At 38.3% G+C, this 25,433-nt stretch overlaps 1 protein-coding gene across 5 annotated transcripts in view; it reads right to left on the bottom strand.

Moving 5' to 3' along the window:
* The window catches only part of TFPI (tissue factor pathway inhibitor), an 89,145-nt gene that overhangs the window by 38,120 nt on the left and 25,592 nt on the right, over positions 1 to 25,433 (bottom strand). The window contains exon 1 of one of the 5 annotated variants that reach the window (XM_072811525.1): positions 15,844 to 16,157. The exons of the other annotated variants lie outside the window; for them this stretch is intronic. The gene's annotated coding sequence lies outside the window, so the exon portion shown is untranslated. Of the gene's footprint in view, positions 1 to 15,843; positions 16,158 to 25,433 lie in introns of those variants that run through there. 5 annotated transcript variants of the gene reach the window in all.

Here is a 25,433-nt window from a genome sequence, read left to right as displayed (position 1 = left end):
AGCATTAGATTTCTAGTACATCATTTTGGGGAAGGCATAAAACGGCTCAGACGGTCACTGATCTATCATTAATAACACCTGCTATTTTATCATCTTTAAGTAAAATCTGGAAAAATTACATATTGTGTTTACTTATATATCATCAGCATTGTGCTTCTGTAATTTAAGCTTCCTAGTTAAAATTTTCTTTTTCACAGATTGTTGAACTTCTTTTTATTTTTTAAAGTCTTACTATTAATTTCTGAGATCAATGCATACTTTGCCATGTCTAAAAGAAAGAAATTTCATTTTGGCTGCTGCTTTGTGGTGCACCAATGAAAGACAGGAGAGACAAAACCCAACAACCAGAAAAGAGGGGAAAAAATAGCTTGAAGAATAATTCCAATTTTCTGCTCAGCAGTGGCTAATGTTGTTATCCTCTTGGTGTTTATTACTGCCATCCACTCAATTTGGCCGATCCCTGGGGGAGCTACGCGTCTGCCCACTAAAACCTGGAGTCTGTTTTTATCTTTAACCTATGTGCTTCCTTGGCTGCTTCTCATCTTGGCTGAGTTTGCTGCACAGTAACACCAAGGATAATGAATGAAGAAGGAAAAAATTAGAATAAAACTTATAGTAGGAGAGGGGAAAGATAAAAACCCTCCAGGGATTCTAATAGTGTTCTTTTTTCTCTTTATGTTTTGAAGTTCATTTTTTTTATAAGTAGTATTTTCAATGGAAAATTTCCAAATATTCATAATGACTAGAGACCGGAAATGGATTTTTCTTAAAAACTATCCTTAATCGGTTTCCAACTCTTGCTACTGATTGTAGAATTTCTGAACTTGCATAATCTCGGTGAGAAGTTTGAGAGCCGGACTTTCTTCAGGAAAAGAGTATTTTTTGAATAAATACATTGTGAGAATGCAAACGCGTGAGCAGTTTCCCAAGAGAGGTCTCAGGCACTTTTGCCACATACCAAATTCTAACAAGTCCGTACAGACCCTTCTTTATCTCTTTTTTACCTTCCCCTTAAGGCCCACATTCTTGGAACACTGAGTCATGATTATAAGCATTATTTTGGCATCAGGATTATTTATGTATGAAATAAGATTGAAATTAAGATAAAATGTCGTGAGGCTCTGACTCTATGGAATACATACCACATTTATTTTAAGAAAAGATATTAAAAGTACAGAGATACATCATTATGAAACGTCACTTTTTGTAAATGTTTTAACATTTTTTGGTTTCTTCTTTTTAGGATTTTTTAAAGTGTATTTGTGAGAGAGAGAGTGGAAGGGAGAGAGCATGCACGGAGGGAAAGGGAGAAGCAGACTCCCCACTGAGCAGGGAGCCTAATGCGGGGCTCCAACCCCAGGCCCTGATGACCTGAGGTGAAGGCACTTGCTTAACTGACTGAGCCACCCAGGGGCCCCAAAATGGTTTCTTATCTATTAGATTACTGTATCTTGACAATAATGCTGTACAGCCAATAGGTATATTGAATTTATGTTAGAGATACTGATCTATTTTCCAACATCATATGGCTAAGATGTCTAGTAAGCAACAGAGGCAAGACTAGATCCTGGACTTCCCCACAGCTTCCTTAAAATAAGCAAGACTTATGGGATAGAGACTAAATCCACTTCAGGAAAATATAATTCAATATATTTTAATTACTTAACATCTGTCTGTATTTATTTGTCTTTGAAATATTACCTTATTGTGAATTCAAGACTATAAGTAGACCGCATCACCAAAGGAACTACAGGATAAAAATCAATTTCTCTGGTTTGTTAATCCTACAAGTACAATTCATTAACCCAAATAAGTTTTTACTGTGGTCATTATTATAATTATTATAATTTTTGATTTAGTGAGTTGCCTAAATGCTTTCTGTTCCTGGTTTAAAGTCTATACTTCATTAGTGGTTATATTTATTATTGTATAAATATTTCTACATCACTCTATCCAAATATATGGGAAGTTGGTTTTTGACCCAAGCCTTAGCTAATCACATTTGAGAGGGGCATAGATCAAAGCCTTAAAAAACCGGGGCGGGGAGGGGGGGGTTGTTGCTTACACTCGAGAAAAAGACACAGAGGTTCACTCAGCAAAGACTGAATGAATAGATTAGAACAAGTCTACACAAAGGAACATCTAGAAAAGGTACCTTTTTTTCTCCAAATTTTAGTGGAAATAGAAGCCACATCTACAAACATTAAAAAAATATTTGATTAAAGAACAAAGTTGAAGGAGCACATGGATGGCTCAGTCAGTTGAGCATTTGTCTCTTGGTTTTGGCTCAAGTCATGATCCCATGCTGGGCTCTGTTGCTCAAGGAGGAATCTACTTGTCCCTCTCCCTCTGTTCCCCTACCTCTCCGGTCTCTCTCTCTCTCTCAAATAAATAAATAAAAACTTATAAAGAGAGGTGTGTATGATATATAATACTATTAGAAGGGGAGGTGGGGAGAGGTGTCCTGATTTGTGAGGAAATTAAAAAGTAAATTCAAGATAATTTGATAATTAAAATGACATGGAAGGTGAGAAAGAAAGAAGAATCAAGGACAGCTACAGTTCCCGATTTAACAAAGGGATCAACAGAGAGTTCAAGGCAATGAGTTGAGAAGCCTAAGGCAAGGAGAATGTTACCTTAGGAGGGTGATGAATTCAACGTGAGGTGGTTTGAAGTATTTGTAAGACTTTCATTGGAGCCGTGACATAAGAAGCCCAACATGGAGATGTGGAGCTCAGAGCAGACATCTCTACTAGAGTTAGAAATATGAGAATCCAACTAGAAATGATAATTACATGTGTAAAGTGGATGAAATTGATTTGACAAGTACTTGCATAGCGTGTGCTAGGGAACAGGCATTCTTTTAAGTGTTTTTACAAACTTAAGGTTATGTAATCTGTGACTGTGTGAGGTGAGTGTGAAGATTAGAAAGGAACACCCCAGAACTAAAGCCCCAAGAATGAGGATGAGGAAAAGAGATCTGAGAAGACAACTAAGAAATAGCCCAGGGAAGCGGGAGGAAGCCTAAAACTGCAGTGGCACAAACGATAAGGGAAGTGGGCACTTCAAGAACTTGTTGCAAGTTGACAATGCCTAAAGCACAGAGCGTTCAAAGTAAAACAGGAGCTTAAAAAAAAAAGAAAGGGCATGGGGTTTAGTGACATTGTCCACATCCTTGCAAAATTACAAAGGATTTGGTCCAGTGGTGTGGGCAGCAGCGGGGGAGCTACCGAAGGAAGTGGAACAGAGGCTGTGACAACAGCAAGTGAGGCTATCATTGTATAGGTGTATCCTGAAATATAAGAGAGCATTTTAAGGAAATTTTTTGTGGAGGGAATAGTTTTATATGTTACTGCCATTAAAGAGAGGGAGACAAAAGCTGAAACAAACAAAAAATAAAATGAATAGAGGGGTGGTTGGGTGGCTCAGTGGGTTGCGCACCCGACTCTTGATTTCAGCTCAGGCCCTGATCTCACAGTCCTGGGGTTAAACCTCTACTCAGGCTCCCTGCTCCTCGGGGAGTCTGCTTGGGATTCTCTCTCTCCCTCTCCTTCTACCGCCCCCCCCCACATGCATTCTCTCTCTTTCTAAAATAAATAAATAAATAGATTTTTTTTTTAATTAAAATGAATAGATGATCCTCTAAAATGAATAGAGGATCCCAGGCAACAGGTGAAGAGGGTCTAACTTTGCCCTGAAGAAAAGACTATATTTCATAAAACAAGAGATTTTCTTATTTTAGGCAGTGGGGAAATATGATACATTTTCAGGTATGGCCATGTACATGTGTGTTTTGCGAGGGAGGTGTTGAAGAGAAAAATAGAAAGTAGATTTTCCTGCTGTGATTCAATTCTCTACGTGAATAAGAGGTTGAGATTGTTCAAAATTTTGAGAAATAGTGGACTTCTAAAAATGTGAGGGTTTGATATTTTCTCTAGATGAAATGAAGGGAGATACTAAAAATATTCTTATTAATTTATGGGCTCCTGGGATTCAAAATTATAAGTTCATAATAATTTGTGCCTTCAAAAATCAGTGCTCCTTCTCTCCAGATATAAAAATTGAACTTCTGAAGGATCCAGAGTTGGATTTTAACAATTGGACAGACATAAAAGACAAAGAGAGCAAGATATGAGGAGTGTTGGCAAGAGCAAGAGGAAATATATAAGTAACTTATTATTTAATAATCAAACAATTTTTCCTGCATGTGTACATTCTTTGTTCAAAATTATAGATGATATCTTAAGCTAGCAATACCACACACTTGTAAATTTAAATATATGAAAATGGTTAAATGCAAACCCATGTTTATTTTATCATAAAAATGTTTTGCTTTTAATATAGATATGCAACCTTATGACAACTATCAGGGCAGCACATCCATCCACTGGATGTAATATTACACAGAGTTGAATTGTTAATGAGTAAAAGATAAAGTGGGGAATAATCATGGAAATATGAATTTTAAAACCTGAATACAAAAATATATGCCTTTTTAAAGATAATCTAAGGAAAATTGATGTCCATGCAGAAAAATATGTTTTTATAAGGGAATATACATTAGACCAGTGCAATTATTTTGAATTTTGAACTTTTTAATAAGATTTATTTATTTTAGAGACAGAGAGAGAGAACTCTCATGAGCGGGGGGGGGTGGCGGTCAGTGGGAGAGGGAGTAAAGCAGACAGAGCCCTACTCGGGGCTGGATCTCACGACCCCCAGAATCATGACCTGAGTTGAAGAGTGGGATGCTCAACGAGCTGAGCCACCCAGGTCCCCCTCTATTCATTTTATTTTTATTTATTTATTTTTTTTTCATTTTATTTTTTATTTCAGCTGTATTTTTTAACTTATTAAACTGTTGTTTCAGTTATCTTGTTTATTGAACCACCATTCTTTACCACTTTTTGTTGATATTAGTGAGCTGAATATGTTCATAAATCCAGTTCTCAGAGAAAGATAGATAGCCTATGTCTGCTCCAGAAGCAAATTTATAAATAATAAACTCTTCATTGATCCACATTAATCGGGGATTCCACTTCTCTCACAGTGAATGGTTTAATTGTTTCTCTATGATAAATCTGTGGCCAATGATATGAGCACAGTATGCTATTTTCCAGGGCTGAGAATGGGATACTTTTGAAAAAGGTCCTTGCTCTAAATGGAGCCACATGGCCAAGGCTCACTTGTCTTTATGCAATGCCTGGGGCTGAAGCAACCATCTGTGAGAGTGAGATTCTCCGGGATAACACCTACTTGCTAGGGGCTCCTGGGGGGCTCAGGGGTTGAGCATCTGCCTTCAGCTCAGGTCATGATCCTGGGGTCCTGGGATGGAGCCCCACATCAGGCTCCCTGCTCACTGTTCACCCCCAGCCCCGGCGTGTGCCCTCTTTCTCTCTCTTTCTCAAATAAATAAAATTAAAAAAAAAAAAAAACACCTCTACCTGCTATAAATGATGGAAATAAAATGACAGATTTGCTAACCAGTCTTGAAGCATATCACCTCTGTGCTCTGTATAATAAGACAATATAATGAGATAAGTAGCCTCATGATTTAAGCTGGTGGTGCTGTGACTTTGTCTTACCAGCAGCCACATAACCTAACCGGCAATCATTCTGCTGTTTTTACTCTCACAAACTGGTTATTAATCAATTTGTTTCAACTGTTTTTGATTGGAAAGTGCTTGGAGGAGGAGAAAATAATATCAGTACTACCAAGCCCAGGTCAGAATCCTCTTTTTTTTTTTTTTTTTTTAATCATTACAGCTGTGTTGACATTAAAATAATGCCTGATCTTTTGGCTATAAAAGAGTCAAATTTTAAAAGTTTTTTTAAAAACTATTTTAGTGTGTTTTATTATTTTTTTTAAGTAATCTCTCCACCCAATATGGGACTTGAACTCACCACTGTGAGATGGAGAATTGCATGGTCTCCTCAGTCTCCTGACTAAACCAACCAGGCATCCCTAAAAGAGCCAAATTTTTAGATTGTTCTAGAAGTATATGGAGAGTAAAGATAAAATATGGAAAATAAGCAAAACATTCTGATTTGGTAAGTAAATTAATACTAGAAACACAGAGTGGTTCAAAAATAAAGCAAAATCAGAACAACAAAAGAAACCTCTTGAAATAATTGCAAACTATTGACTCCACCTATGTTTACTTAAAGATTGGCCAATCCACTAGGAAAATGCCTCTTGGGTCTGGCTCTTATTACAGGAAGTCATGTTTCTGGAGAATTGTGTAATGTGAAATTCCCTGATGTTCATTCATCAGTTAAATCGTGACACGTATCTGTATTTTAGATTGTGACAATCTCATTGATAGAAAGCTTTGTTATTCTTTCTTTCCGACAACAAGCAGTTGTCGGATGTGATTTTATAAAGTTTCTTCTAAGAGCGATACATTAAAAGCTGTTCACTGTGGAGGCCTAACTTCTTGTCATTTATAATGTAAGGAAAAAATAAATAAATAAAGGAAAATCCTGTAGAAAGGAAGTGGTGACACCAGGGAGAAAGAGTGAATATCTCCATGTTATAAACAAATAGCATACATGTGTAAACTATTTATTTTTTTAAAAATCAACAAAAACAGAAGTGGAGAGCATGGTGATACAATTATATACAGTTATAGATGAAAGAAACCATAGGGATAAGCATTTTTTAATGAGAACACAGAATCCCAGAAACAGATTTTTCCCCCCAAAGTCTTACATTTGCAAATTGGCAGAACTTCAATTCAAACATGGGAATTGTGACCATTCAAGGAAAAGGCAACTGCACTTCCTATTCTCTCAAGAAAAATCCACTATTCTTGGAAACACCTTCCTCTTTTTTTCCCCTAAAGTGAATTTCAGATTTTTTATCATCTCTAAAAACTAAATTTCGTCAAATTGTAACTAGGGGATTTTTATTCTGTTTTGAGCCTAAGTCCTATAAGTAAAATAAGTCAAGAAGAATTTCATCAATTAAAACAATTTAAAGAAATAATTTGTATGTATATTTTTAAAAAGGAAAAACAAGCTAAACAATAATAAGAAATATTAATTCTTATTTCTAGTTAAGAGAGAACAGAGACCTGTGAAGTAGAGAAGGAAAATTGAGAAGTGATGGGAGGGAAGGAGAGAATAAAGAGATAATTGTAAGTCATGAATAGGGAAAATGTAAATATGTAAAAATATTTCTAAAAGTCTTTAAGTCTGAAGTGAATGTGATACAGATCTGTTAATACTAAAACTACAACGGACAAAGGGAAGCCAAGTAGAAATGCATAATAAAGGAAATAATGCCAAAGATCAAAGATTCTTCATGACATATTTACCCATAATAACTAAAGTCTTTTAGAAAAATATGCGTGGAATTATTTTCTCAAGGTTTTACAGTTAAATCTGTAAGACTTTTTTTTTTTTCAAAAAAGAGGTGGCATTCATTTTTTTGAGCTCACTTTTCCTCATTATAGTGACTCTGATTCCTATACCAACCCAGTTTAGTTGAAAGCAAAATTTGTCATAGCATACTGCCCCCATTTTTATTCTTTAAGGGGAAAAAAACAAATAAAAGTTTGTATTCTATATCTAAGCCAAAATGGAGGTTTCTGAGAATTCAATTCTGTTCATCTACTAATTCTAATAGCTCCAAATAAAAGTAGATGGAAAAAATACAAATGAATACAGTAAATTTAGGTGTGAGGAGAAAGAAAAGAACTAAATATATTAAATGTGGCTTTCTTTTTTGAAATTACTTAAATTCAATTAATTAACATATAATGCATTATTGAGTTCAGAGGCAGAGGTCAGTGATGCATCCGCCTTATATTAACACTCAGTGCTCATCACATCACGTGCCCTCCTTAACATCCATCCCCCAGTTACCCCATCCTCCCACTCCCTCAGCAACGCTCCGTTTGTTTCCTATGATTAAGTCTTATGATTTGTCTTCCTCTCTGATTTCATCTTATTTTTTTCCTCTTTTCCTCTATGATCCTGTTTTGTTTTTTAAATTCCACATATGAGTTAGATCATACAATAATTGTCTTTCTCTGACTGACTTATTTTGCTTTGCATAATACCTTTTAGTTTCATCCATGTCATTGCAAATGGCAAGATTTCTTTTTTTTTTTTTTTTTTTTTTTTTTTTTTTTTTGATTGCTGTAAAGGAACAGAGAGCCCCAGCAGATCTGAGTCATGGACCTCCAGGAACCCTTAGCACATTGGTCTACAGCTACTTCCATTCAAGACTGTAAAATGCCAGACCCATAAAAGAATGAGAACTATGAACCCAAAGAATGAAAGGCAATGGTGTCACTTCCTTTTTTATTCAGAGCATCCAACAAATAGTTTTATTTTTTTGTTGGTTCCTTACAATAAATGCTCATTATTTTACATTTTTATAAAGACGAGTTAGTTTGTCCAAATTGTCATCTTTTTCTCCTATCCGAATTTAATCTAATACATACTCATATAATTAGGAATTGGATAACATCTTCTCGTAAAATGCCCTACTTAATTCCTTTGATTGTAATTTTCTGAGGATGGAGAACAGAGTTTTGATTTTTTGGTAAGCTACTTTAAATCTCAATAATTAAGTTAACTTATACATTATTAAAATGTATGACATTGCATACTTTTTGTATCATGCAAAGGATCTAATGTATAAAAAGCAAATAGGTAATGTTCAGCTTTGAAGATACTTTGAAGATATTAAAAACTGAATCTGCTTATTCAATTGTAATGAAAGAACTGAAAGTGATCTTAAAATGAATTATTCTCTTCTTTGGCTTCTCAAAAACATCTTTTCTCAAAGATTTATTTTTCATGGATAACTTCATGGCTTACCTCACACCAAAAACTTTATAAAGAGGGGGCACCTGGCTGTCTCCGTTGGTAGTACATGCCAATCTTGATATCAGGGTTTTGAGTTTGACCCCATGTTGGGTGTAGAGATTGATTAAAATTTTTTTTTAAAATTAAATATTTTATTTACTTGAGAGAGAGAGCAAGCGAGAGATAGCATGAGTAAAGAGGAGGGGCAGAGGGAGCGGGAGAAGAAGACCCCCACCCCTGCTGAGCAGGGAGCTGGACTGGGTATAGATCCTAGGACCCCAGGATCATAGCCTGAGCTGAAGGTAGATGCTTAAACCTCTGAGCCACCCAGGCACTCCTAAAAATCTTTAAAAAAATCTTTATAAAGATAACTTCCTTATCTTGCCTTCTCCAGGACATATTACTACTTGATACTCTTTTTGATCCTAACTCTATATACCGTTTTCTTTAAATATTTAAACGTGTCTCTGATATATCCTTAATGGTGATATGTACGCTCCTGAGAGATCTGAGGGAAACTACAGACACTTTTCTAAAATGCGAATACACATATGCACAAATATTTTTTTTGTACACATTTCCGAAGACCTCATGGATGCCCACTCATTCATGTGTTTTTAAATGAGGCGTCCTATTACAAGGATAGATGGTCACTTGTATCTTTCTGGCTTTTGACTATGGAGATAATAATATGGAAGGCAGTAAGTGGTAGTGGGAAAAGTAATGTTGGTATGACAATGTAATGGCAAACAATGGTGTCTCAAGAACCTTAACTTTTTTAGAGACTTTATTTAAATGATGAATGCAAATCTAAAATGGCTTTAAAGTTGCTGACCACATATAGGAAAAAAAAAAATCTCTCCTGCCATGTAAATTGAGGCTAATCTAAATTCTCCTTAATTAAACATCTTTCCTCAGTTGATACATTCATCGGGATTTTCTTAAGAGAAAAAACACACAACATACAAAAAGAAGTTAATCCTGGGAAGTTAATCCTGGGAATCCTGGGAATCCTTGAATAATGTACACAATCTCGTACATGTTCATAAAATCAAATTCTAATACTAAATATAAATTTTGTCTACAATATTTATCATTTGGAATTATGTTTGCTTCAACTCATATAAATAATTGAGCGGTGAGGTAAACATCCCAATTAATATACATGTAACTGGAGTCCTGGAAAGAGAGGAGTGTGCCTACCAAGGAAAATGGCATCAGATGGAAATATGGATCTATACAAAGTGAAGATGCCACAGCACGTAGCTACATGGTCAAATATAAAAGATTTTTTTAACATTTAAATCTGTTTGAAAGATAATCAGCTCATCAATTTTGACAAATGTGTCATACCAATATACGACGTTAGTAAAAGGAGTTGGGAGCATATGGCTACTCTTTCTAGCTTCATAAGTTTTCTGTAAGTCTAAAGATATTTAATTAAGTTTATTTTAACCAACTGAAACCAGAATAATGACATTGTAGTATGTTACTAATAACGTATATGGAAACAAATTGTGTGACAGCCAGAGCACAAAGGCCAGGGAAGGAAAAGTAGAAAAATACTGTTTGAAGTTTCTTATACTAGAAGAGAAATGGCTTAATATCTCTTGAAAGTAAAACTGGGATAAATCAAAGCTGTATATTCTAAGCCCCAAAACAACCACTAAAATAAAAAGAATGATGGCAAATAAACCAACATAGGAGATAAAACATTCTCATACATGATACTAAATTTAAAAGAAGACCCCCCAAATAAGTAAAAAAGAAAACAAAAATAGATAGGACCAGTAAAACAATAGCTTAAAGAGGGACTTAAATTCAAACCTATCAATTATCACATCAAATGTAAATGTTCTAATTTAAAGGCAAATATTGTCTGGGGTGCCTGGGTAACTCAGTCAGTTAAACATTCAACTCTTGATTTTGACTCAACTCTTGATTTTGACTCACAGTCTCAGGGCCATGAGATTGAGCCCTGCCCTGGGCTCTACACTGGGGGAGTCTACTTCTCTCCCTTTCTCTCCCTCTGCCCTTCCCCATACTCCAGTGGATGTACACACACACACACACACACACACACACACACAAACAAGTAAAATCTTAAAAAAAAAAGGCAAATATTACCTGATTGAGCAAAACATCAAGACCAAATTATATGTTGCCTAAAAGCCCATTTTGTTTTTTTGAATTAAATTCAATTAGCCAACATATAGTACATCATTAGTTTCGAATGTAGAGTCCAATAATTCATCAAGTTGTGAATAATACCCAGTGCCCTCCTTAATGCTCATCAGCCAATTACCATTTTATAAACAAACACACAAGTTAAAAGTGCAAAGACCTTGATATAGACTGATAAAAGAAGAGAGAAGGTACAAATAACTAATGTCAGGAAGTAGAGGTTTCACATCATTATAGATTCTAGTATAAGGAAATATTATAAACGATTTTATGCCTATAAATTTGACAACTTAGGTAAACGGACCAATTTCTTGAAAGACAGAAACTACCAAGGCTCACTCAAGAAGAAGTAGAGAACCTGAATAGTCCTATAATTATTTTTTTAAAATTGAATTTTGTAATTACATACCTTTCCACAAAGAAAATTTCAGTCCCAGATGGTTTCACTGGCAAATTCCACCAAACATTTAAAGAAAAAAAAAATGCTACAAATTTTATATTAACCACTCCAGAAAATTTACCAAAAGGGAGGTAATACTTGCCAACTCATTCTGTGAGGCCTGAATTACCCTGGTATCAAAACCAAAGAAGACAATATGACTGAAAAACATTAGCCTCCAGTACAGCAATATTAGGTAAAAATATGTTCCAATTTTCATCAGGAAACAAAACAGGAAGACCTGTTTTGATTTTTAAAAATTCAGGTATCTAACATTATAATATTTGTACTTCGAGTCTATTAATTGAGAAAATGTAAAGGGAATATCATTAGGAATCTAGAATTCTTCAAACTGAAGTCTTATTAATAGTTTTACTATTTTTATTGTAGTGTAGTAGATACACCATGAAATATGCTATTTTAACCATTTTTAAGTGCACAACCCTGTGTCATTAATTATATTCACAATGCTGTACAATCATCACCACTATCAATGTCTGAAATTTCTCATCACCTCAAACAGAAACTCTGTATGCAGTAAGCAATAACTCACCATTCATCCCATCCTCTAGAGGCTGGTCACCTCTGATCTACTCTCTGGCTCTGTGACTTTATCTATTCTGGATATACACATGGAATTATACACTAAATCTTCTACTGTGTCTGGTTTATTTTACTTAGCATAATGTTCTCAGGGTTCATTCATATAGCATGAATCAGAAATGCATTCATTTTGTATTCATGCATATTTGAAAATAGTTGGTACAAAAAGAGCAAGAGTAGGCATAGGACAGTTTGAAATAATCATTTTGATTCCTTTTCTGAGATACTTTGAAGTTTCCTAAATAAGCCTTAAAAAAAATGATCAAAATTTTACAATAAACACTATTATTCTTAAGACTCAACCAATTACTGAGATTCACTCCATTATTAAGCCTTGTGGAATGAGGTGATGCTTAGAGATGGGTTATTATGGGATTCAAGGATAGGTTAGCATTGATAAGAATCATGGATAGAGAGAGAAACTGAGCCTGGCAGCAGAGTGGTGGTGGTGGTGCTGAAGCTGTGTTATAGTTGAAGGGTGTCCATGGCACATTGTGCTTGGTGATAAAAACACTACATTTTATTAGTGCCATATTGACTGATACTTTCACATTTCTGATGTCAAAATAGCCTAATCAACAACATATAATATGTATTCAGTCTAGAGAGAATGCTACCATTACATTTTGATTTGGGAATTCCTTGCAATAAGTCCATGATACCTCAGGAAACTGTGGCCCAGCAGATGAAACTATTGGGATAGAAGTATTGCATCGCTGGGACTTCATTATGGACCATAGTGTCCCTTTACTCTTTTGTTTTTAAAATAAATTTCAAATGTGTTTGAAAACACACTTGTTCCAAGTGAGAGAGAACATAGAATTCCAAAGAAGGTGGAATCTCCGGGTGGCTCAGCGGTTTGGCGTCTGCCTTCGGCCCATGGTGTGACCCCAGAGTCCCAGGATCGATTCCTACGTCGGGTTCCCTGCATGGAGCCTGCTTCTCCCTCTCTCTCTCTCTCTCTCTCTCTCTCTGTGTGTGTGTGTGTGTGTGTCTCTCATGAATAAATAAAAGGAATCTTTAATTAAAAAAAAAAAAAAGAATCCCAAAGGAGGGCCTGAAGAGAGTTGAACAGAGCAGATTAGACATGGGTCCAGTGTTTTTTGTCATTGGTTCTGGAAAGAAGAGATGTGGAAAAGACTAAATCGCCCTCAACCTTTTGGTAGTTGAATCTTAAGCTCTGATTCTAGGAGATACTGCCACTTAGAGAAGAAGTGAAAAAAAGGAAAGAGGAGTAATGAGAAGACTGGGCTCCTGGAAATGACACATCACACCCAGAAACCAGTCATTGAAGATCCCAGAGACCCAGTAGAGATGGTCTAGCATGAAAGAACTTTTTGAAAGAACTTGCACCCTTTCTTCATTTTGGTGAGATTTGATATTTAGAAACGAGGACTTCAATAGTCACTCTTGAATTCAGATTTCTCCAAAGGACAAAAAAATCAGAAAGAAGTATAGCATTGGTATATTTCTATAAAAGGCATAATGCATTTAAAAATGTTTTTAAGAAGACAACTCTGTAAATTAATTTCCCACGTTAAATATTTTAGATGGAAAACCAAAAAGGGAGGGGGCTGGAGATAACTTCAATTGAAATAGGTGAATTACATTATAGTATATTTCCTTAATCACGTCTACATAGCAAAAATAAATTGGCAATACAATTAACTTATTTTAACCAATATCAACATTCAACTTATCTAAAGTATACTAATAAATACTTTTGAGAATCCTAGTCTAATATTCCCTTCCCTTTTCATCTTGCCTTTCCTGCCCTTTACTTTTTTTTTTTTTTTGCAAGAATGTTTACTTGGCTTGCTTTATTTATTTATTTATTTACTTATTTACTTACTCACTTACTTTTTGCTAAAAGGGTAATGACATGAGGTGAAATCTCATAAATTAAAAGTTTGTACACAGTGAATTTAAACCAACCATTTCTAAAGGATAAATAACACATTTACTATTTGGCTAGTTGCTATGTATTCTGGGAATGAGTTAAGCCCTTTGAACTTGGTCTTTTCTTCCCGTAGTTAGCCATCTTGTCCAATTATTTGAATTTGAATAATATAGATAACAAAGATCAGGAAATTAATTCTGAAGAAAAGAGCAGGTTAATATCATGAAAACTATGAATTAATTCAAAACCAACTTCCCACTTCATAGATTATTTTATTTTTAAATTTGGCAGAAATGTTTTTCATAGAAGGTTCTAGTCAAAATAGTTTTATGACCAACAAGCAAGTGAAGCCTAGGGTTACAATCAGACCCGCAAGCACAATGGGGGCATACTTCATTTGGACACAAACCACATTTCCCAGAGCAATTTTGATCTAATCCTTGGAGATAAAACAAATTCTTAAAGATATCAGACTACGCCTCTAAAAAAACACAAACAAAACAAAATTTGTGCCGCTCAGCAAACCTTATAGAAAGAGGAACCAAATAGTAACGGGTGTGTCATTAAAGTTCTCCAGCAAGACACTGTCTACGGTCACTCACCTAAAAGCAAATTTGGTTTCCTAGTGTGACTATTCAAATTGTTAGAAGTAAAAAAAAAAAAAAATTAGTATTGTAAAGTTTTACCTCTATAATGTTAATTATGTGTTTACATTAATAGTTTTTTTTTTACATTAATAGTTTTAATCTCTGTTGATCCCTATGAATATTTTATATCATTTTACTGACCTGTAGGCTCTAAATTAAATTGCCCGCCCCAACCCATTTTCGGACATGATTGACTTTTTCGCTTAAAGATTAGATGAGACACAGATAACAATGTTTTGAAATGATCATCTCTAGAATGATGAACGACAAAAAAAAAAAATTCTAAAAATGTTTTAGGAAAGGATTTGGTTAGGTTTACAAACTTTGCAATGGATCAGGATTGACACCTTTCCCTGCTGGGCCCTTAGGCGTCAGCTCTCAGTCCGGGCTGTAGGTTTCCTGCTGGCTTGTGCCCTTTGTGTTTATCACCCAATTTACCGAGTCATTTTGTGACTAATTTCCAGAGCACTGTGACTCAGTGTGGCTCTTGCTTATCTTTTCCTCTTCTTTTCCTACATGGCGCTGCTCTTGGCTTTCATTTTGTGGTAATACTCCCACAAGTGAGCGTCTCCCTAATTAAATAGCCTTGCCCCCCTCTCGCTCTGCGGCTGAGTACCTCGACATTATGGGCTTCTGTTTACTACCAGGAGCGAATTTTAATGTCATGGCACAGCCAGCGTGAAGGCGACAGCACGGCACGTAGGTACGGGATCTATTGCTCTAACTGACTTAAAGGAATTCTTGCGTATCCTTATTCAGCATCTTAGAACATGAGCTTCGGTCTCAAGGCTTGCAGCGCGTTTCCCTAGAGAGATTAGGTACCGTAGACCTAAAATACCTCCTTTTGATTGCAAGGATCCTAATCCATGCTGCATTGTAACGATCAACAATTAAAAGCAATAACCAGAAGGTTCTTTAGACGTGCCGGCCAGTGTCTTTATCACACGCCTTTATGTGTTAATAAACGGTATTTAAAAAGGAAAGCAAGTCTTCAGAAAATTCCAATGAAACAGGCACAATTAGCAAAGAACTGCTGAAAAGCATAAGAAAGGCGCCTGGGGCCACCCTCTGACAATGGGGTCAGGGCACGTGTATTTGCCTAAGAAGACAGTGCTGAGCACCTCGTTTGCATAGAAATAGAGGTTCACTGTGTTTCGCCCCTGGCCAGCTCGGGCCTCCCCCAGCCCGGCCTCCCAGCGCCCTCCTCCCAGGAAGAAAGCAGGCCCGAGGGCACGCTGCCACCTACTCACCAGCGAGCCTTGCAGAAAGTTCTTGGAAAGACTGCTTTCCCAGCGGCCTGGGGATACTGTTCCCTGGCAGGCAGGCGTGGGAGGGGGGTTATCTCCTCTGCGTCTTCCCCTGGGCGGCTCCAGGATCTGATCCCGGGGCTGCTGGCCCGCAGCCAGAGGCTCCTGCGCTGGAGGCCGGAGGCCGGCCTTCCTGCCGAGGCCACCCTGGCCGCCTGCAGGCCACGCCAGGCCCTCTGCAAGGCTCTGCCCCCCTGGGCCGGACAAGGGCAACAGCCCGGGACCACCCTGGAACAGCTCTTAGCTCTTGCCTGCACTTCCTGGGGTTCCTGCTGCAATCAGTTCAAGACACAGGAACACCCCCCACTCCCCAGAGTCAGGGATTTCCTAAGCAGCGTCTATTTATCACCGCGTTGTTCCTTAGCAAAATGCACGTTCCCCCCAGTTTGTTTCTTCTTCAAATTATTCTCTTCCCATTATCTCTACAGCAATGAAAAAATCTACCTGCACCTTCTGTGGTCAGGGAGGCCGCCCGTGGCGCGGCCACCGCTGGGCCCTGAGCCCTGCACTGGGGGTTGCCAGCCGCGCAGCCCCAGCCCACTATGTGGACTCCCTGCGCCTCTATCTCTTTCCCTAAGACAATCAAAGGCAATCAAAGTCCTGGGTTGGATAGGAGGAGCGAGTGGATTGACCCAGACGCGCGGGTGTGGACACAGGAGCACTCCCGACAGCCTCCCACACGCAGCAAACCTCCCCTAGACGTTGGCTGCTGTGTGTGCGACCATTCGGAGTGTGAGGAACTGACAGCTTCCACGACTGGCAAGTCCGGGGGTACATCCGCTGCCCTGCTGGGGGCCCTGCTGGGGGCTGCTGCCACCGAGGCCAACCTTGAGTGTGCTCCTGGGGCAATGACGGCCGGTCGGCTCGGGGCCACCAGAGCCTCCCGAAGATGCCAGGTCTCCTGGGCCTGGAGGCCTAGCTCACCTGCCCGGAAACCCCATCACTTTCTTGTGTTTCCCATTTCACATTGTCTTTATGCCTTCGCCTTTTTTCGCTCTCTGGTCTTTGTGCCTTCACCTTCCTTTGCCTCCCTCCTGTCATCTCTGGGTAAGGGCTAACTTCTCTCTGCTTTTAACATAAACATCACTCCTATGTATTGAATAACTATGAGGTATCCAGACAGAAATTACTTCGTCTAGTTCCCTCATCCAGCTTGTGAAGAAGGTCCTTTCTCTGTAGGTGGGTGCCCAGGGCCGGCCACCCCGAGACCGCCCCCTGCAGCAAGAAGACCGCTGTAAGCAGTCAAGTTAAAAGCAACCAAAACCCAGCAGATTCAGAAAAGCCTACTTACCTCCCCACAATCGCCTAAAAGAACGGAGATAGAAGACCTGCTCCAGGACTGGAGCTAGCGCTGGACGTAAGCACGACGGGACCTGAACCAGGCACCGCAGGGAGAGAGGAACCCAGCATGTCCTGTGGGATCAGTCTACGGGGTCTCATTGTTTCTGACGGTCCTGCAAACGTTTGCTTACAAAACATTTGCTCTTTTTTTCATCTTCCAGTGAGTTGTAATCCTTTCTTTTGAAGTTCTAGACCCTTACTCCCTTCCCCTTAGTTCAGAATAACACATACCTTATTTGGCCTTTCTTTAGAATTTCCATGCCTGTGGATTAGCCATATGCAGAAAATTAACATGATTTTCTCCCATTAATCTGTCTCATGTCAATTTAGTTCTTATAGCAGCTAGAAGGACCATGAAGGACCAAGGAAATTCTTCCTTCCTGACTACAGTGGAGGAGAGAAAAAGTAATTTTCCCTGTACCTTTCTAGGTTCTTGGCTGAGACCACTGTGCAATAAAAGATTGACAGAGAAAAACAAACTGAAGTCTAATAACACGTATACCTCCTGTATACATGGGAGATACCTAGGAAAACTGAATAACTCCTTGTAGTGGCCCAAACCACCGCCTTAAACCTCTCTAAAGACAAAAATTAATGTTGGGGGGTGGGTGATCCAGTAATGGGCGCCTCTGGGGAGAAGACGGTACCCAAGACTGGGTTGCTATGCAAATTTAAGTCTTTGCCTTCCCCACTGTTATTTCTAGAGATTTAGTTGTTTTCCTCTTCCTGCTGCAGAGAGGGGGACACCTGTACAGATGGAGATCTCTCTTGGAAACATGAATGTCCCTTAGAAAAGGGTAACTGTTCCACTTCCGAAGCTTTTCCTGCGTCTGTCATTTTTCACAAAATAATCACGTAAAGTAGGAAATTCAGACGTTCAGTTATGGAATGAATAAGTCTCGGGGAATCAAGGGTTCGGCGCAAGGAATATAGTTAATGGTGTCGTAATGCTGCTGTGTGGTGACAGACGGTGGGTGGCGACACGTGTGGAGAGCGTGACGACCCATCGCTCTGTTGTACGTCTGAAACTAAGGTAACAGTGTCAGCTATACGTCAATTAAAGAAATTTAAATAAAGCCATAAATCAAGCCAATGAAATATTACATAAAACATGGTCTGTCTTTCTACTTTCGCAAAAAAAAAAAAAAAAAAAAAAAAAAAAATGGAACAAAAACAAAAACCCAAAGCAAACCAAAAAAATCCAGCCTAAAACAATCCTGGATGCCAAAGAGGCATATTTTGGGGTGACAAATTCCACTCCCTCTCAACGGCCATTTCACAGGATTGGGAAGAGTGAGTACAGCTTGTGGGGCTCTGACTCAATCACGCGGTCTGACTTCAAAGCACAGATGTTTATTCTTTTGTGCTCCTTTCCACAAAGTCTGTATTTCACACCAAAATAAAGCTTTGCTGTGTGCTGAAACCTCAGGTTTAACAGTGAACTTCTGCGACATGGTCACCATCCCTTACTACCTCGTACCCTGCCCCTCAAGCACATTCAACGGCCCCTTCTTACCCTGATAGTTGAGGAGAGTTGGCTGTTGGGGGATTAGGATAGACACTGATCTTGTTTGGGCTAACTACAGGCTCTGCCCAGGTCGAGGTAAGCTCAGCCGGTCAGATTTCTTCTTTAAGCACTTGAACTAAGAGCTATAGGAAAAGTATACAGTAAGTGCCCGCGTCTTCACTAACACGCTGAGATGGCGGAAGGGCAGGCAGCTCGTGGCGCGTGCAAGGGGATGGTGTCGAGACAGCCAGGTGAGAGAGGATGGTGGTGAGCGAGAGCGTGCGGCCCCCAGGAGCCAGGGACGGAAGGAAGCAAGAGCAAGACCGGGCGGGTGAGGTGAGGGATGCCCCAGCTCTAGGGCAAAGGCCTTCTTCACGACTGGTTCGCGCTTTTCTAAGTACTCAGAACATGCATCCTCGTGTTCAATCCCTTTTCCCTTGTTAAGGGAAACCGCAGGCCCCAAATGGCATCCCTTAGGCCAAGTCACCAAACTGGGGCTTCACACCAGCTACCTGTAATCTCCACCTCCCCCGACGTGGAAGTCTTAACTGGCTCCTCAGGAAGTTCCTGAGAAGCGCCCGTGAGGTGACCTGTCGCTGGGCCCTCCACGTTCCCCAGAGGCATCTAATCCACCTAATAACGCCTCATGTCCTTAACCCTAAGGAAGGGTGGCCTTACCTGGAACAGTCCTTTCTTCCCATTCACTGACGTCTTTCTTGTCCCACCCTCCTTCCTATAAAAACCTTGCATTTTGTACGACTCCTTGGCGCCCTGCTCTCTCTTCTAGATGGGAGGCTGCCAAATTCAGGAATTGCTTAATAAAGCCCATCAGATCTTCATATCTCCTGCGTTCAGTTCTTGTTCTTTAACACCCTAACGTCATTGAAGAACTCTGCTCTTTATTACGGAAGGAACTCTACTTGAAGGAGCAACAGCCGAGCGGGAATCAATTTCCCAGAGATCATCAATTTCATATTTGTGTTGTGCTTAGCATCGGTGAGACCTTTTCACTATTTTGTTTCCATACACTTGCACAAACTGGCATCTTCTTGTCCCGAAGACCATAAATGACTGTCACGATAGGACAGCCTGCCACAGCCGGCTCCGTGGACCCCGCTTTTCTCTTTCCCGAGCTTTGCATGAGCTCCTTCTTGTGGTTTTACCACCAGTTTGCATTCCACTGTGTACAAGTCTCAGTTAGTTGGATAAAAATGTTTCTCACCAACAGTTTGACTATTTGCCATTGTATCTTCAAGTTCTTCGTACCCAACCAGTTACCTGGGTGTCTCAAGCCCCCACCTAAGACTTCGTCCTCTCCTTTTCATTCCTTACCATTCTCTGTTCATTGTTTCCTTCCAGCTCTCACACAATTCAAGTAACATTCCAGGCTCCTACTGTGAGTCTGTGTATTTCTTATCCAAAGTATAAAATCGTCTTCCCCCCCCCTTTATTTGTCCTATGTATTAGGAAACATTTCCTAATTTTATTCATTAAGAATCTCGTCCGTTAAAATATATCGACTATTTCAGCAAGCTCAGGTAACTCTATACGAGTGAGACAAATCCGGAAGGTTAGCTCCTTAAAGGAATTGTGAGAACAGTATGCATTGTTCCAAGATAGAGAACGGTGGAATTTGACAGGATGTCACAAATCGAAGAATACAGAAGTTTTCATGAACATCTTGAACAAAATTAAATGTTATCACATCCAACACTCATCTCATGCACTCCTGTCTACTCTCAACTATGATGAAAGATCAGACATTCTATTACTTTACATTTCAACTAATTACTCATCACACAGAGTGTGACTACTCAGGTCTTTGATGGATTAGGTGAGGGATGAGTGCTTGAGGGCCTCCTTGTCTCAGCCCTTTATCCAGAACCTAAACCCTGTACTGCTTGTAGTTCACTTTCCCGAAAGAGGATTACGGAAGACTCATCGACAATTGGAAGCTGTCTACCTTTTCAGATCTCAAATTCCAAAAAAGAATGGCTTCTAAATTTCATCCAACTGTATTCATAGAAACCCTGTGTGATGGATCTGACACAGAGAAACATGGGTGCAAATTTGCCTCTATTAATTTCATTATTAACAAGTTGAGCTATGAAGCCCCTATTTTTACTAATGTAAAAAAATAATATTGTTTTAACCATTAAGTACCTTAATTTTCTTAGTCTCCAAAAGAGAGATCTCCCCCCAAAAAAGCAATTCTTCTTATAGGGAAACAGGGAATTAGACGCATGCCAGAGAGAAAGGGAATACTTAGATTCTTTTTCTGCTTCTCTCTGTGGTGGATTACATTATTTGTTCACACATATTTACTTCTCCTCCCTTAGGGTCCCAGTTTGATAACCGGGGATAAGAGTATATTTTGCGTCCACGTCGACATCAAGTTTTCTATATTGTGAGCTTCGGCTAATAGAACGAGCGGGTAAAAAAACAAATAAGCAGCAGCTAAACAGATTTTTATGAGCTTTACGGGAAGCTTATGAATTCTATGGTTCTATACTTTTTTTTTTTTTTTCATTTTCTCTGACAAATGACTCTCCTGTCCCACAGGAGGGTCATTCACCTAAACTGGATTCACAATAAAGAAGAAATGGGGCACCCACACGGATGAGCCACAAAGGTGACTGAAAATAAGCCATTTCTTGGTAAAAGCCCCATAGAGTTTTAGGTAGTTTGCTATCAAGCATAACTTAGGCAGAAATAAATAATATACTCTCTACCTATATACCTTCTTCCCTCAAAGATGTATTATTTTGTCTGCATCCATATTATTGATTTATGTAACCCTGCATGCTAGACTAAATTGGACCCTTGAGCCCCATTCCTTCTGTCTCTCTGAAGCCCTATTCTTTCTTTCTTTTTTTCTTTCCTATGCACTTCATTGCAGGATATGAAGTAATTTTGGGGAAATGCTTTCCGGAAATTGACTGATGGTAAACACCAGTATAAACAAAATTAAACACCAATCAATTTGAAGCATGTTTCAAAGTAAATTCTTAGGAAGCAAGATAGTAATAACAAAAGGGTCTTTAAGGAATTTTATGGTCACAAGCTGACTCCAATTATAGAAAAATAAGTTCTTCTCTAATGAGGTTGAATTTTCACATCGAAATCAAAATGAGTGCTTACATATAAACCTGAGAACCAGAATCCTGATGTAGCTTTTGCTTCATCTAGTTCATATTTTTATTAATAGTAAAATTCTTTCTTTTTTATGAGAATGATTATTGAGAAGTGGTGGTATCGTGGGACCTTGAACGTCTAGTCACAGTTGAGGGTTATTTCGCCTTCTCAGGAGATTCTCCTCCGGACGCTCAGTCATAACTTGTGTTATTAACAGGCAGACATCTTGAGCAAATGATTTTCCTTATTAGATAAAATTTCATATTAACTAAGAAAATAGGGAAAGCTACATTTTTGTGTCATCGGTGCTTAGGCATTGCATTTCACAGTTATTGCTACTTATTGATATTTTTAAAATGTGATGTCTCAGAGGAAAAATAAAACAAGCTGAATTCCTGGCTTTTTCTTTCCAGAAATCTAGAGTCACATGTCCTATTAGACAACATGGTGAGATTACTTAGAACCTTCACCTTCATCAATGTGTTTTTTTTTTTTTTTCCCCTCATCTTATTTGGTTTAACTCCGGTCACAATCTAGAATGTATATCTGTGTCTCTAAAACATGAATAAAGAGGTGCATTTTTATGCTTTATGTCTGTTTAAAAAGTATCACACAATCTCAGGTCACAACAACCTCGGGTACTTTTTGTTGTTGTTGTTGTTGTTGTTTTTGTTTTTTTTATTTTTTATTTTTTTATTTTTTTTTATTTTTATTTTTTATTTTTTTTTCAACCTTGGGTACTTGATCCATATCAAGACATATGTCTTGTCAAGACATATGACAAACTTCATATGTCTTTTTTTTTTCTCTCTTTGAAACTTTTTATTTTTTAAGGGTCCTGAGTGGCTCAGATGGTTTAGCATCTGCCTTCACTTCAGGCTCTGGTCCTGGAGCCCTGGGATCAAGCCCCACATCAGACTCCCTGCTCAGTAGGGAACCTGATTCTCCTTCTACCCTTCCCCACTGCCTGTGCTCTATCTCTCTCTTTCTATCTCTTAAATAAAGTCTTTCTAAAAATCTATATAAAAAGGAAAACTTTTTTAGTCCATCTATGTGTTAGACACTATACAAAGTATTGAGATTACAACGTTACTTAGGCTGCTTTGTTCTCAAGAAGCAGGATGATAGCCACGTTCCAAGTGACAGACAGGTGGCAAAGCCTGAATTCGAGTAATCGGCAGGGAGATGAAGATGAAGAGACAGAGACAAGGGACTAATGATAACATGGTGAGGCAAGAACAGGTGGATCCAATGGGGTCTTCTCTATAAGGAATAAGAGGAGAGGAAATGGTGCTGGGCATCCAAGCCAGGGGTCCTCCAGAGGACAGCTGCCATGCCTTCTAGTGCCCAGCCTTTTACATATTTCTAATCATCGTCACAACTCTTCAAAGAAGGTCTCAAATACTGCACTCTTCACTTTGCAGTATTTTCCTCTCCTATCTGGACCGACTTTTAGAGAGCACTGTTAAAGCAGAATGGGTTCAGGGTAGTGAGATAAAACCTAGTTTTTTAAGGCATACACATCTGTGTATCTTATGTCTAAAAAATACTGATGTAAGCTAGGATTTTTAATTTTAAGAAGAGAAACTCAAAGTGTGGGAAGTCATAGTATGCGTTACCTTAAAGTATTCAGGAGGTGATTGTGTAGAAATGACAGTAAATTTAGTCTATTGTGCTCCAGAGAGAAGAGTTAGGTGGATGAAGATGTTGGGGACACATAGTTTTAGCTTAAAACTAGGATAACTTTCCTACCAATTATAGTTTAAAAAGATAAGCCATCCTATGGTAAGGAGTGTGCCCATTCCTAAAAGTAAGAAAGGAAGGAAAGTGGCATGTGGGAGGCATGACGTCCTAAAGACATCCCGACGTCGGGTGAAAGAACTGGACTAACTGGAAAATCACGTCCAGTCTTCAAAACCCCTGAGCCCTTCTTACTCTTTGATGATGAAGGATAACGTAGCTACACATATAAAAACAATAATATAAATAGCAGACATAGTAACAATCCTTGATGTTTACTTAAGGCTTACTTGGTGCCAGGCATTATTCTCCATGCGTCGTATTTAAGAGACCATCATGGAATGGGTGATACTATTCTCCCATTTGGAGATAAAGATAAATGGTTCCTTCATTTGTGCAAATTCATACAGCTAATCAATGAAAGTGGGATCTGAATCCAGATAGTCCGAATTCTGAGCATACGCCTTAACTATTAGGCTGCACTCCCTCTCTGTTTTAAATGTTTTGTTACCTTTCTAGCAATTTCTAAATTATGTAAAGTCTAGAAATAGAGAAATTCCACCTCTATTATGCTAAAAGAATTTACACACTGCTTTGTGAACCGGTAGATATTGACAGTGATATCGAGTGCAGTATTTTTGTAAAAATGTAAAATTAAAGACAAAAAAAAATCAGTCAACATGGAATAGATAAATACGTTGTGGCAATCATTTGATAGAATATTATTTGGAAAAATAGGTATTCATGAATATCTGTGAACATGTCCAGGACTCAAAAATAAATCAGTAAGTAAACAACCTTGGGGGATGCTTGGGGGGCTCAGCAGTTGAGCAGTTGAGCCTTCAGCAGTTGAGCCTTTGGCCCAGGACATGATCCCGGGGTCCCGGGATCGAGTCCCACGTCAGGCTCCCTGCATGGAGCCTGCTTCTCCCTCTGCCTGTGTCTCTGCCTCTCTCTGTATCTCTCCTGAATAACATCTTAAAAACAGAAAAACAAAAAACATGGGGTACCCAGCTGGCTCAGTCGGTAGACCATGTGACTCTTGGTGTTGTGAGTTCAAGTTCCACATTGGGTATAGAAATTACTTAAAGATAAAATCTTAAAAAAAAATAATAAGCAAAATGAAGAACATCATTTCCCTAACTTTGGAAACATAGTAATACCATATATTAATACCATATATTACGGAAATACCATATATTAATACCATATATTAATACCATATATTAAGTAAAGATGTATGTGTAATGAAAGGAGATGCATTTATGTTAGTTGGTTGTTCTGGAAAGGAAAGGAGAGGAATACAACTGGGACAGGCTATAAAAAATAGTGCAATCTTCAACTGTATTTGTAATATTTTTATGTCTTTTATATAAAAATACTGCATACTATATTTTATATAAACACTATGCAGCAAAATGTCAATACCTTTATATAAAATACATAGAAAATACGAAAATGTTAAGATTTATCAATTGTACATGATCATTACTTGGATTCTTGGCATTTTATTTCTGATACTTTTCCTTGTTTATGAATATTCAAGCTAAAAATCAACCAGAACATATAACAACGAGAGACTAGATAGAGAACGTTTCCACTGTTCATTGTCTCCAAAATGTTTAATTTTTGAAATTCTAAAATCTGCCAAAATGAAGGCAGAAAATATGGCATCAAGGCGACATTAAAAAAAAACAAAAACAAAACAGTAAGTTCTGGAAACATTAGTTGACCATTTTTATCCCAATGTGACTAGAAGAGTGGGGAGTCTTTGACTAGAAGAGTGGGGAGTCTTTTACTTTTATGAAAT

Source organism: Canis lupus, chromosome 34 (assembly GCF_048164855.1).
Source record: "Canis lupus baileyi chromosome 34, mCanLup2.hap1, whole genome shotgun sequence".
Classification (NCBI taxonomy): Eukaryota; Metazoa; Chordata; class Mammalia; order Carnivora; family Canidae; genus Canis; species Canis lupus.
This window is presented reverse-complemented; position numbering and strand designations above follow the sequence as displayed.